General features: G+C 39.6%; 1 protein-coding gene across 1 annotated transcript in view; it reads left to right on the forward strand.

Annotated features, from left to right (window-relative positions):
* Positions 1 to 4,009: 4,009 nt before the first annotated feature.
* Positions 4,010 to 15,130, forward strand: part of HTR2C (5-hydroxytryptamine receptor 2C) — a 214,302-nt gene continuing 203,181 nt past the window's right edge. The window contains exon 1 of the mRNA XM_004590205.2: positions 4,010 to 4,584. The gene's annotated coding sequence lies outside the window, so the exon portion shown is untranslated. The remainder of the gene's footprint in view (positions 4,585 to 15,130) is intronic.

Below are 15,130 nucleotides of genomic sequence, written 5' to 3' on the forward strand. Positions count from 1 at the left end.
AAAGAAAGATGCATGTCTATAATACAAAATGCATTTATCTTAAAGTGAATACAGTCTAAGACTGAGCTTCTAGAGACCCAACATCAAAGTAACTCCAAACTCTTTCTCTTCTCTGATGAGAGCACTATATTCTTCCCCCAACCTCTACTCAAATGTCCATGCAGGTTTTATAATTTTTAATTTATATTTGATTACCAGAACACACACACACACACACACACACACACACACACACACTTAACTACTACAAAAATACCAGATACAATGAAATTCAATAAAATGTGTTGACCTCCCAAAAAGCACACTCATTTAATCATGATACACGTTGTTTTTCCTGAAATGTGAAGGGACCTCTATACTTTTCCCAAAAGACTTTCAATTTCTGTCCTCTATTATCAGTGATGCTTTCAGAAAACTAGATAGACTTCATTGCTGCTTTGCTCTAAACAAGAGAGCTTTCCAAAAACATGTTGCACTTGGAGAAAGACTGACATGATCAGAGACTGCCCCCTGCCTTCCTACACAGCACATAGACTTCCAAGGCTTTGACTTTCATTAAAAACAATCCCACCAACTTTTAAAAGACTCCATGAACAATGAACTATTTATGTCTAAAATATTTTTCCCATTCAACAACCCTGCTTGAGGAGCAGTGTGTAATTGTGTTAAACACCATAAAAATGTATCTCTAAGAACTTCGTGCTTCTATCATGGGCATTATGGCTCAGTGTTGGTTTTTTTTCCCATCAAGCAAGAGTAGAAAATATAATTTGATAAAAAGCATATCACTACCAAAAGAAGAAGCAATCTCTGGCAATGGGGATTTGCTTTAAAACAACAACAACAGCCAAGATTTGCAGAAACAGTGATTAGCCAAATGTTTTGCATTTATGTCCGGTTGTAACCAAGTTAAAAAAAAGAAAAAAAGCTCCCGGTAGATTGTGTACCACCTTTGTGTCTGTAAAAATACCTGCCTTGGAATATTTTGCAAGAATCATATCACTCATCTTGAAACCCCAGTCTGTAATGTTTTAGGATGAATTTTAATGGAGAACTCTATTGAAGAGAGGGGGGAAAAACGAGGAGAGAAGTAAACTTTATCAGTTGGTTAAAATCTTTAAGAAAGAACTCAAAGTTTCAAATGATAAGGAAGTTTTCTTCCACTTATTACCATTCTTTGATTCCTTTGTGAATTTTTAAGTTCATCTCTTTGGAAAGGTGCATAGGGATTTGAGGTAGACAGAGCTTCCCAGATGAGAGAGTTACAAAGGCTTGTCCAAGTTCTTAGAACCCGGGTCTAGAATTTAGAAACTGTTTGGAGGGGAGGGGAGGACACTGAGGATTTCCACGGAATCCGAACAGTTCGCTGGAAGTGACTCCTATTTCCAAGCACAACTTGCCTATGTCTGAAGAAGGGCAGGGAAAGCAGTGCACTCTGGCTGATTTCCCCAGACCTTTTTAGGCAGGGGTTCCAGGAAGCTGGCGGCTACAGCGCGCCCCGGCGCCCTTGTTCAGTGTGTTATCTCAAATTTAGGGTGTTCCCTAAGTGTCTCCTGCACCTTGTATTCCCCGCGCGGCTGTTGCCAAAAACTTCAAAATCTGTCGGCTGCTTCAGCGCCTAGAGATCCCAAAGTGACAGTGCGCCCGGCAAATGCCAGGACAGGCGAGGCAGTGCTCCCGACCGAATCCGACGCCTGGAGCCTGGCTGCCGCCAGCTCTGACTAGGTCTGATGGGTTCTCGGTGCTAGGCTAGTGACGCTCCAAAGCGAACTCTGAAGCCCTGGCGCGCTTCCGCTCGCTGCCCTGTTTGGTTAACTTTTTTGCTGCATTCAGAACCTCTCCGAGCACCAAGTGCACATCACCCCTGGTCCTTTTTGGCACTTCTGTCTTTCTGGGGAGGAAGTGAAGAAACAGCCTAAAGATCGTCATATAAATATTCTAAATATTTACATTATTGATAATATTTATTAGTGTGTATTAATCATAGTAATTATCAGTGCTATCACGTTTATTCTCATAATTGTTGTGTTGTGCTCAGTCTCTCCAAGCCGGTTCTCCCAGGATCGGCTAAGAGGAAACGGGTTTCAGAGGATGCTGTCTTCCACTCCGGTTCCGCAGTCTAGTTGCCTTTAGTGAATAAGCCGCGGGAACTTACATTTGCATTTTCTGAAAGAACAAAAACATCTCACACTCCGGAAAAAAAAATAATGTAAGCCCCGCCAGATGATCAGGCGGTATAAGCAGTTCCAGCTTAATGGGGAGAGGTGAAAAAGACGGGGAGGGGGCGGATTTTAAAGATGAGTGCTTAATTATTAAAAGAGAATGGCTCCATTTTCCTCTTATTTCTGAATTACTGTACGCTACCAAAGCAGTTCTAAATATGCGAGCGTTGTGCAGTCGGCAGACTAGGCAGCGTTGTCGGCGCCACCTGTGCGGCACCATGCAGTAACATTCAACAGATGTTTCAAGAAAGCTACGATGGGTTACTGCTTGGCGAAACAGAATTTGAGTGTGTACAATATGTTCACTGCCAAATTAAATCGCAAATCCCTCCATCAGAGAAGATGGAGGGATCTGGGGTTCCCAGTTAGATACCTCGAAACAGACCAAAAGGTTCCTTTCACAAATCTGGAAACGGAGGCAAAGAAAGAAATGACTGGCTTTAGGGCACGCAAAATAAAGCAGTGACACAACCCTTTTCATTGCTCCCACCTCGTCCTCCTCCCAGCCTAAATTTGGGCTACTGGTACAAACTTGATCACTAAAGCGACGGACCGGCTCCCTTCCCTTCTCGGTTCTGCCAGGTTCCCTTGCTAGGAACCTCTGCGCTCACCGCTTCCTGATAACCTCCTCTATATAATCAGTAGAGTCCCTGCTCTACCCTCCGATCTCATTTAGCCCAGTCCAAGAGCCTTTGCTTGAGTCCAGCTGCCTCCCCGTGGCAAGGAGCGAGTCCCCTTGCACCTGCGATGCTCGCTGCAGCGATGCGGGACCTTGGCAGAGACCGGACCCCAGTCGTCTCTCCCTTGTTTCCTTTTAGACGAATCTACCCTGCCCTTCTTGGAGGCAGCCTCTGTACTATAAACTTGGTGTTGGTGCCTAGGAGGCATTTTAGTCAAGGTAGCCCTTATCATCTCTGCTCTGCAACCGGAACCAGGAAGGGTGGAGGTGGGGGTCAGTGTAGGGCTCCTGCCCAGCGATGCCTGGGAGCCCAAGAAGAGCTCTTGTAGCTTAGCCTCACGGCAGTCGGCAAAAAGGAACTATTTCGGCCCACTTTTTCCCTTGTCACCTAGTCTTGACAGCCCTTGTAAAACCAGGTTTTCTGAGCAGGACAGGAAAATCCAGTTCCTTCCTGGCGAATCCCTGGGGGATGGGGGTGTCTTCCCTGAGCCTTGGAACCGGGCTTGTGAGGTCAGACTTGACCCGTGCTTTCTAGGGGATCCACAAAGGCCCAGGGCTCTCCTTTCTCCTTTCTGGGCATTTGGGCTTGGGAGTGAGCATGGGAAAGTGTGTCTTAGAACACGGAACGGCCTTTATAGACTACAAATGTGTGATCCTGTGGCTGGCTCAGCTTCCACAGGTGGAAAAGGGGGCTGGAGAATAGCACAGACTCTGGAAGTGAGTTGCAAAGCTTGGGGAAGCTTGCCAGAATTGGGAAGTGTGTTTCTTGAAATGGAATGTACAGGGGTGTGTGTGAGAGAGAGAGGGGGGGAGGGGGATTTTTCTTTGAATCTTTGAGGGTACACTCTTGGAAAAGCCTTCCCCTTCCCCTTATTCCTTGCAATGGTTGACCCCAGTTGCTCCTAGTCTCCAGGCCTCTCGAATCATATTATTCACAATACCCATCACCACCCCTCAAAGAAGTCTCGCACCCCCTGCCAGCAAGCTCCAGATGCTCTGAGACTGGTCCAAACAGGCCTGGGGCAGCGTAACTCCGAGCGCTGATTGGCTGCTCCTGGCTCCTCCCCTCATCCCGCGTTTGGCCCAAGAGCGCGGTGCAGCTTCAGCAGCGCTGGGTAGGCGCTCTGGTGCTAGCCGAGGACGCTTCCTTTCTCGGGTGCACTGACCCGCCCGATCTTGCCTTTGGAGAAGCCAGATTTCTAGCCTTGGCTGCTCCATCGGCCCGCCTGCCCCTTACCTGCCGATTGCATATGAACTTTTCGTCCTTCTTTCTGCACATCGTTGTCGTCGGATTCGTCGAGATCGTCGTGGTGCTCCTGTGATGGTCTTCGTCCGTTTAGCGTAGTGTAGTTAGTTAGGGGCCATCGAAGAAGAAAGAAGACGCGATTAGTGCAGAGATGCTGGAGGTTGTCAGTTGCTAAGCCAGAGTGAGATAGTGGGACTAGAGGAGCCAAACCTAGCCGGGGGTGCACGGTTGCCCAAGGAGGTTGACTCGCCGGCGCTTCCCAACGCGCCGAGCTCCCTCCGAGCGTCTCGGCCGAGGCGCGAGATTGCGACGCGCAGCGCAGGGCAGCGCAGCGCACCGACTGCCGCGGGCTCCGCTGGGCGATTGCAGCCGGGTCCGTTTCTCGTCTAGCTGCCGCCGCGGCGACCGCTGCCTGGTCTTCCTCCCGGACGCTAGTGGTAAGTTGGAGCCCTGGGCAGTATCGCTAGCAAAGCCGTTAAAGATTTAGGCAGCAGGATGGAGTGGGGAGAGGGGACAGGTCCCGGATGGCTGCAGCCTGCAGGACCGCACTGATCGGGGCGGAGGTGAGGGGGTGGGGAGGGACTCTGCACGCCCAGATGGCAGGGAGGCTGGGGTCTCTGGGAGAAGGGAAGCGCTTAGGTTTTCACTGGGGTTTCAGAGGGTCTGGGGCGGGGACTCGAGACTGAAGTCTGAACCGAGGCTGGGGGTCTGGAGAGAGTAGCGGAAGCGGAATGGGGTCTCCAAGAGTGAGGGAGGGGCGGAAAGAGAAGGGCGACCGAGCGCGGGTGTCGCTGAGCAAAGGGTTGGGCTGCGGAAGGTGCAGCTGGGTTGGGTAGTACAGTGTGTAAACTGTACTGCCTGCAAATGGAATAAGGAGTAGGGCTTGGGACACTGGGAGCAAACTGAGGGGCGAAAGAGCCTTTATCATGTTCTCATGGAAAACCGACCTTAATTTTCCGGCGGATCTCAGTGAGCACCCATAACTCTGGGGAGATAGATACTGCGGATCTGTGTCTCGTGTTAACAACTGTTAGCTGAATGTGAACAGCGCTGCTGCTGTTGGTCACGTAAGTTTAAAAGGAGAGTATAAGGGCATCCAAAGAGCTTATTCATTGTTAGCTTACCTAAGTCATTTGGTGCCAGTTTTATGTTTTTGAAAAGGATTGCGGAGAAGTCTCCAACGCTACGTCTTATTCCAGTCCCTTTATTCAGGCTACCGTGACAAGCAGTCTTACAGAGTCCCTCGGAATTGCTAAACGCGAGAACAGGTTGCCGTTCCTGACGCCACATAAAGTTCCGTCACTGCAAAAAAAAAAAAGTGTCTGTGTGTCTGATTCTTTTTCTGCGTCGTGCCCCTTGTCTTTTGCTTCCAGTTAAGTAAATTGCCCCCTGAGGTGATAAACACGTTGTGTTCTGTTAGAGACCCATTTCTTGTAGGCAACAGCGTCCCCCAATTCAAATTCAATGTGCGACATTTGGCAGTTAGAAAAGATCTAATTTGGTCGAGAATCCCTGCCAGTACAGCGCAGCATCTTCATTAATATTTACTGGAATAAGTCCCATCCAAGGAGACCTCTGATTGCTGAGCCGTCAAGTGCATATGCCCTTACCACATAACCTTTCAGGCAGACTACCGGAGGGAAACCAGCTCTAGGGAAAAGGAGAATTGGGCTAAAATGGCTGGAGTGCAGGGGACACACTACGCAGTGTGTAAGCTCTGAGCAGCTTGGTTGGCCAACCATTGTGTCATCATATACACAGTGATGAAAAAGACACTTAGGCTCCAGAGTTTGAATTTCTCATTGAGAATTTTCCCTGTGTATCATCAACCGTTCTGACAAATGAAAATACGAATGCAGTAGAAACCAAGTGTTACTATAGTTGGCTACGTATGTGTAAACAGCAGAAAAGGCCACCTCACATCCTCCACAAATCACAGTTGCTACCATCATCATTGCATCTCTGTTGCAGTATTGAAATTATACCGAACCTTGTCCTTTCAGAAGGGTATCATTCCCTCAGCACCTTGCTGTTTAGGAATCACCTAAATTCTCCATTTTCCACCCCATCGCCCTCCCTCAGGCCCATGGGAATTCATTTTTCCTGTATTTGAGGGAACTGGTTAAGAGATAATTAACTATGTTTTTCATTCTCTAAATATGTTGTTCTGATCCTCCTGGGGAGGAAAGAAATTGTGTTTGTTTCATCCAAATGATTTATTTCCTAATAGCTTCTATCATCAATGACAATAAACCCAACGCAAGTCCTGACATCTGGAAGTGGATAAGGCTTGTGATTGCAATGTCAAGGTATGATTTGGCGTGCTTAAACCAACACTCACAGTGATTTCCTATCTGCATAATCCAGAAAAAGTCATTAACCCTTGCTGTACTTTCTTAAGATTTATCTTCATCTATGATTGTCATGGATAATGGCGATGGTTTTTTTCAGATAATGTAACAGCCTTCAATGCAATTTGGAATCATGGAAAGAAAGGTGAGAACTGACATTTTTCCAAGTCATGGATCTAGGGACATTATGTGTGTGTGTGTGTGTGTGTGTGTTAGTTCACATAGACTTCATAGCAAACCTACCTGTGGGAATGTTATCTCCCATTTTATTGGTATCATTGGCTTTTTCCCTTTCCATTTCTCCAGGTACTCTCATAGATTAACTTAAGGCAAGACAATAAGAAGTATATGTGCTTCTAAGGTCATTTGGTAAGAATGCTTATATATTTAGCAAAATAATAAAAATCTAAAACATGCTTTGTTTTTAATGTGAAGTTTTAAGGACTTAAAGAGCATGACCGTCTCACCCACTGGAGTTTTTAAAAATAGCAGCAGTTCAATCCTCTGGAAAAAAAATCAAAATTATACTAACTTTGCAGATATTGCTATGACTTGGAGTTTATTTAGAAGTATTTCTTCATTTAGCTGGTAAATACTGAAATCTGAATAATAATCTGAAGCCTAAGTCAGCCTTAATTATTTTACAGTGCCTTTTTTTTTCAAGTCAAAATAATCTTTCTCCAACTAACGGAAACACAGAAATGGAAAAAAAGATTTTCAGGAGAGATTATCAATAAGCAACATTTAAATTGTCCAGGCTCAAGATTGAAGGTTGCAGCTTGCTGAGCCTGTTAAAACATAAAGTCCCAGGTACTAACGGTTCCTAAAGCACGATACTGTTTGACCAGTATCACTGAAGATATTGGGGGAATAAGGTTAAGGATGTACAGCACATGGATTGAGATTATTTTTGAGCACAGCATCAGATAAAGGTTAGCATTGTCCGATGGGGAGGGGGATGCTAAATTATTCCCCACTAGTACTCTGTGTTGCTGTGAACAAACTAGGACAATTCAACCATAAAGTGAGATTAATATTATATAATAATATAGTGAAAGGCAGCTTCAAAAGCTTCTAGAAAATTGAATTAAAAGATAATTCAAAATGTCCACAGGCGTTTTAAATTCCCTATGTACCAGGAATTCACATTTAATCGTATTTATTGTAAAACAGATGAGTATTAAGCACTTCGAAAACATGATTTCATTGTACAAATCAATATTCATCATTAATTTTTACCATTACATTGTACCTATGTTTTCTTATCTACATATTGTATTATCGACTATGAGAAAGAAAACACTAATCCTCAGTCTAATGAGTATTCAGTTAATCTTTGATCACTGCCATTCTTCAAGACATCTCAAGAACATTGCTACCAAACAACCTAGTAATTTTTATTTTAGACAAATAATACTAAAGCTAACCAAGAGATTAAGCTGCACCATCATGTAGCAAGTCAGTAACAGAATTAATATTACTGCTCACCTCCAACAACATTTTGGCAATTTCTTTTGAATGTTTTAATACACAAATGACATTGAAAGCAGCATTTCCGTAGGATGCACGTGAGCCAGAATCTTAATGATGTTTTTGTCTTCATTTTTCATAGCATGTCTATTTTATTTTATCTATTCAGTCTTCCTCTCAGCTGCAGCTAAGTCTATGCCATTCAAAGTTTCTTAGCATAGATGGTGTTAGAGCATTGTACACCTAATTGGCTTTTGATACAGTCAGTCCTGTTAACTAGGGTTAATCTTACTCATAGATCATCACTTAAATGGTCAAATTTCAGAAGCATTAGAAAGTTCTCTTGGCCCTCCAACCAATAAGTTCCATTCAATTTCCATGGCAGTGAAATTCTACATTCAGAGATTTTATCTATTTTTTTAAATTTTAACCATTGTCTTCTTTGAATAAAAATATCCACTAGTAGAAGGGAATATAATGTCACTAGTAATCACTTCAATGACAGCTTTCAGAAAGTCTTCAGAGCTGCATTAACCAATACACCAATCATCATCCCCATGCGGATACTCAAAGCCAAATTTAAAGAAATAAAACTGCAATTCAATTCCTTCATCTTGTAGATCATATTTTAGCTTGCTCACTAGCCACTTAAGGCTATAAGCTGCTTAATGGATAGTGCAGATATAGAACATCTCATTTACTGCAGAATGTATACTTCAACAACAATGTAGTAGTGAGGATGGACCCTCAGGTTTTTCTCTGAACATTTTCTTTTGCTCCTTCCCTTAACCATTTTTTTTCTAGAGAAGAAGCTTTCCTACTTCCTGACAGATTATTCAAATGGGATAAGTTTATTCTTATCTTTTATCCTTCCTTACTTTATGAAGCTTGTTACTCCTCCATATATATAAAGGCTTAATGTTGTGGCTGAAGATCTCCTATTTCTATTTTTTAAACGTCTAAGTCGTTGAGGCAAATCTTTTTTTTTAATTTTTTTAAAATTTTTATTCATACAATCCTTTTGTGAAGTTTACACCATTCCAACATTTCTTACATCTCAATTGCGTAAGTCTTCATTGAAATTTTGGGCACCTGACTATAGTGAATATTTTCATCTTGCCATTCTCTGGAGACTTCAGTGTTTACAAAGGTTATCAATAAATACCCTAGCTTCATAATTCCTGGACCTTTTATTTTCCATTGTCTTCAACTATTAGGCAATAACCATTCCTAAAATACATTAGTTTCTAAAATTTAAATCCATAAATACTGCTGTCAGGTTATGGCTTCCAGTCCTATACTTCCCTTGCACTTATTAATAAACCAGTTCAAAATCAAAGGCTCCTTCCAGAGTTTCTGGATATAATGCATTCTCTTGTCTTCATTTCATATGCTTTCTAGTCTCACCATTATGTTAGTCATGTTAGTGTTTCTCATTATCACCCAAAATGCACACTCATTACCTTAATGCCTTTTTACAACCCCTACCTAAAGCCCTCATTTAAAGTTAGTGTGTGCTGTTTTCTGTTTTTGATTGCTAAACATTGATGGAGAATGCCAACACTACACATTGTTGTCTTCAGTCTCAGCTAGACCCTCAATGCTGTTCATCAACCCTTTTACATACCCTCAAGTCCCTCTTTTATATGCTTCCACATGTATTCTGCAGTTATGCTGATCTCGGTTGCTCTGTTCTACTTCCAGCAACATTACTTGCACACTACAAACTTGGTAGAGAATATTAGAAGCTAAGGAAATGTGCACAGTACATTTTCCAATGTTATCCTTCAATCAAGGTACCAATTACTTGAGTTTGAGTTTGGATGAACTAAGAATCACAACCTAAATTGAAGATACACTTGTTTTACATTCTGATACTTTTAGGTGGCAATTCCATCTTCATTAAGCCTTTGAGGGAAGAGAAAAGATACACCAACTGGTATAATTCAGCCAAAAGTTCGGTATGCCAAAGAATATTTGGGCATGCACAGAAATGCAGACCATGGCTTTTTAAGTATTTCTTTGAAAACACTGATATTCATTTTGATCATGAAATGACAGGCACTGAGGAGTTGGAGCAAAAAAAGCCTAATAATTTCGTTTCTATTTTTATGATACTCTAGTTTTAACTATGGATGAAAAATTGAAATGTATATACAATGCTAAAAGCAAATGAGTTGATTCATAGTTCAACAAGTTATGGTTCATTAATCCATTTTAAATTATTTATTAAAATAATCAGGTTTTCTTTCAGAGTCATTCAATGTTCTTATGAGCTTGTCTCTCATTCAGTTCCCTACGACACTCCTCCTTGCAGTATCAAATGTAAATTGCTCTCCAATATGGCCCATGGAAAAAAATGAAAGCATATAGGTGGTCAGCAAAGACCATTTTTCTACCACAGGGACGTAGATATGTTCCTGTTATCCAGATCCAGGTAACTGTCCAAAGAAGCTCTCATATGGTTAGGACTAAAAGGAGTAGCTCTCTGAACAAAGGAATGACAAGCATATAAAACAGATTATAACAAGTGAGTTCAAGGTAACCTAGAGGTCAGCCTGAACTTTCACAGAAAGTGGTTAGCCAGGCCTAGGAAGAAAAATGGTGAGTAGTAAATATGGCTTTCTTAAGAGCATGAATTAGCTTAATGGGGATTAAGGCAGGAAAGGGGATCATTCAGAACTGAATACGCATTGATGACAGGATGTGGGCTGGGCTCCATAAAAAAGAAAAACTAAAGCTAAATATTATTGAAATAAAAATATCAGTTAATGTCTACACAAAAGCAACGGGGAACAAATTGTCTAGGGAAAAGTCATTAGCAAATGCCTATGAGTAAATGTTATGCTGTTCAGATCTTCTTTGTAAGCACATTTTATGCTCAGGTATCTTCCATTTTATTTCAAGAAAACTTGCCCAAGTTTGTAAGCAATTAATAAGAGAAAAATAAAAGATGGCAATAGTAACTATTAATTTTGAAAATTATTGTATGCATCTCTAAGAGGTTTGCATGTATTTACACATATAAACCTCACAACAACCTAATGAAAAGGCACTATTATTATTCATAGTTTGCTAATGGTGAAAATGAGACACACAAAAAGATAATAACATAATCTGCTCAAACTCAATAAAACCAACCTTAAAATCAGGCATTTTAGACTCCAGTGGCCCTACTTGTTATCATTCCAATTTTAGTATAAATGCTTCCGTAGCGAGCACCCTACTGTTATGATGTTAACTGTATTGTCTCTGTTTAGAGGTTGGCTACTTTTACACTCTACTGTTGCCATCACTATTTGGACAGCACAACTTTGCATGTGAATATGAGAATGTTATTATTGGTATTGTGCATTAGCCACTGATATGCAGCCTGGCAAAGAAATAAAACAGACCTTATAACATTTCATCTGAAGATTCAACTAACAATAATGCAGTAGAGCAAATGAGAAAACAATGTTAATGGTGACAGACTGAGGGATAAGAGGATGGGAGAAGCTGAGAAGAATGATAGAGATACAAAAAATGAAAGCAGGAAACTAGTGCTACTAGAGATGACTGTACAGTGGGAAGTGTCACTACAGTTCATTGGACACTTAAATATGAGGGAATTATACCATAGGTGACATATGTGACACCACAATGAAGGCCAAGCATTACAACAAAGATAATTTATATGACAGTGTTTCAAAAAGTCCATGGAAAAAGAATTTTGAAACCCATGCAGTGTTTTGATAATATGTATTTAGATGAAATTTTGGAAAACCCCTTTTATGCATGGATTTCAAATTTTTTTACACCAAAATAAACTTTATCTTTTAATTATGTTTTAAAAAACTAGTTGAAGTATCCATTATATAAGGTACCTGATTGAAATTCAAGGAAGAAAATTCAAGACCTGGTGGTCTGTGACCAAGGTGACAGAAGGATCATTAAAAATCCTTTATGTTTCAGAAAGGTACAAGTATTGTCTGATCCCATTTGTCATGCATTAATTTTTTCCATAGTGGAACCAGGAAAATTAATAACTATGTCTTGCAAATTAAGTGCTGTGAGGAGTGGTTTGGTTGTGGTTTAATGATCTGAGCCCAGGTAGAAAGACCACACCAGAATACAGGGTAAAGAGTATATACTTACAAAATGTTCTATACAATTAAAAGTTTAATTAAAAAAAAAAACTGAAAAGCAAACCAATTCCTTCAATTTATGACTTCTATTTTAAAATTACACAAAAACTATAATTTGTCATTCAAAAATAATTTATTGCTAAAAACACTGGATGTGTTAGAGAAGTCGAATAATGTGGTATGTAACTCCCCCTCCCCCATCCCAAAGTTATCTACATTCTGCCTGGTCTTCAGGATCTGGTTCAAGCTTCACCTATTGCACCAAAGGTTTTGCTGACCATCCCACATATGCGGGTACTTCAAAAAGTCTGTGGAAAATGAAATTACAAGGTCAGCTTATTTTGGTACCAAAAACTGAAATCATGTGGTTTTTCTAATTTTTTTCTTTTTATTTTTCATGATGCAGTTCCATTGATTCAGGGATTTCTCCTTTCCACCCTCTCCATTCCATGAATCCATCCACAACTGTTTTTCTACTGTATTTTAACAATAGTGTAGTCCTTCCACAACAGTCACAAGCCCATCATTGTGCTATTTAAGTGTATCATGACATTGTAGATATAGACAATGACAGAGTCCAGAATCCTACTGACAAGATATATTAAAGTTTCATTGAGAGTCCATCTTTTGTTTGGAAGTAGAGATGCATACTGCAATGTATTTTCACTTCTCAGTATGCTAATCTCCGTGTAGGTTTTTTTTTATATATATAATATGGATTTCTTGTGAATTTTTGAGGACTTTTAAAAACTTTTTTATTGTGAACTATATTATTATATGACAGAGACTGCTATATTGCTCATATACAAACCATGAGGATATCATCAAACTTTACATGCAGTTTCACATTCTAGTTATACAATTTCCTTATTATTTGACCTTTCATTGGTGAGCTCAAATGTTTACATTCATTTTGGTGTATGGATTGATGGCTCAGAATGAAACAGAACCTTTCTTTTTATAATAATTCCCAAATGCTTATTCAGCACATAAGTCTAAATTTTTAAAAATCTGTGAGAGTACTTCAAAATATTTGTCAAAATGTGATTAAAAGATAATGTTATTACAAAATTTTGAACTTTACCCATAGTTTTTCCATAATATCAATTTTCATGAAACCCCCTAATGCATAGAATTTCACATTTCACACCAAAATAAACCTTTCTTCAAATTCAATTTTTTCATGAACTTTGAAAACTCCCCTCACTTTTATAATGCTACAGGAAATCATAGGTTACTGCAAATGGATTGCTTTCAGTGATAAGATAACGAATCTACCAGTTTGGCATTTTTTCATGTTAAATTGTTTAAAATAATGTAATGCTTTGTGTATTGGAGATAGATTGTTCTACCTTTTTTTGGTTAATCATTAGCTTGTAGAAGTCTGATTGACCCTTTTAAAAACATTGTCAAATGTAAGGTCATCTTAAGTCGATTCAGAGACAATATGATGACTTTATTCTTCATAAAAACTAAGCAGTTATGATCTGGTATCTGACCAAAATTAACAGTTTAAATAGCATTTAACAGATTCAATGTGATTGTAAATACAATTCTAAAAACATAATAGCATTTACCTCTTTGCTCCCTTTCTCCCTTCCTTCTGTTTTTCTTCTTTCTCCCTTTCTCATTGTGTTAACTTTTAAGGTAACATATTTTAGATTTATAATACAGTAAAAGGCTTAATACTTCACCAAATAAAAAGTTGTTTAACAAGAAAAAATAAAATGGCTTAATTTAGTGGGAATGTAGATAATGGCTATGAATAATAATTGCATAGAAAAATGACCATTTCACCAATATACAATAAATTATAAAGTAGTCACAGATCATTAAAATCATGGTAGTATAGATGATTATTATACTGGTTTGATAAAGGTGTAAAACAAAGTTTTTGCAAAGCTGTATTTGCAGCAATACCAATATTCACAAGCACTTTTTACTCCTTTCTCTTATTTTTTGTTGTTTTTTACATTTTAGCTCCCACATATAAGGGAGATTTTGCTGTATTTGTTTTTCTGGGTCTGGATTATTTCATTCAATATGATATATGACCGTTGAATCCATTTTCTGAAAATAGTAGAATTTCATTGTTTTATAGTTTAATAATATTCCGTTGTGTATATATATCATTCATTTAATGATGGACACCTTGGTTGATTCCAAATTTTGGCTATTGTGAACAATGCTGATATAAATATGATGATACAAATATCTCTTTGATTTATGTGTTCAAGTCTTTTGGTTATATACCCAGTAGTGGGATTGCTGGATCATATGGCAAAATTACTTCTAGCTTTTTTTTTTTTTATTGATTACATTGCATTATGTGACACAGTTTTATAGGCTCTGGGATTCCCCCACCCCTCCCCAAACCCTCCCCCCATGGTGGATTTCTCCACCTTGTTGCATTACCACAGTTTAGATTCAGTTGAGATTCTTTCATTGCAAGCATTTATCAAGCATAAAGTCCAGCATCTTATTTTCCAGATAAGTTCACGGTTTCTTGGGGAGACCATCTCTGGTCTGAAGGAAGAACCGGCAGAATATCATCCCAATCAATTAAAAGCCCCGACATAACATCAGAAAGAAATCTCCATATTATATTTTACAGTGTCTGCACTAATTTACATACCCATTATAGTATTTCCCACCTCACAAGCATTTCCAACGCTTTCTAAAACCTACCAATTAAGAACAAAAATGATTTGCCTACTCATAGATTTATTTCTCTGGTCCTTTGTTGCTTCTATACCTACTTTAAAAGTCACTCTGCAAATGGGAAAGAAATTATGCCATATAATAAAACTATAAGCTGAAAAGATGACTTACTCATTGATACAATGGTTCTTACTCTCCATCTTCTTATTTAACAAGTACAGACTCATTAACTAAATGATTATTACCTTTCTCTCTGGATAACTATTTGATCATTAGGTACATTGGATACCTGCTTGTCTCAATATACTCCTGACACAGAGCTGTCTTCTAATAAACATATTACAGAATACATCTCCAAAGAAATTTAAAAATCT

This window comes from Ochotona princeps, chromosome X, assembly GCF_030435755.1.
Source record: "Ochotona princeps isolate mOchPri1 chromosome X, mOchPri1.hap1, whole genome shotgun sequence".
NCBI lineage: Eukaryota > Metazoa > Chordata > Mammalia > Lagomorpha > Ochotonidae > Ochotona > Ochotona princeps.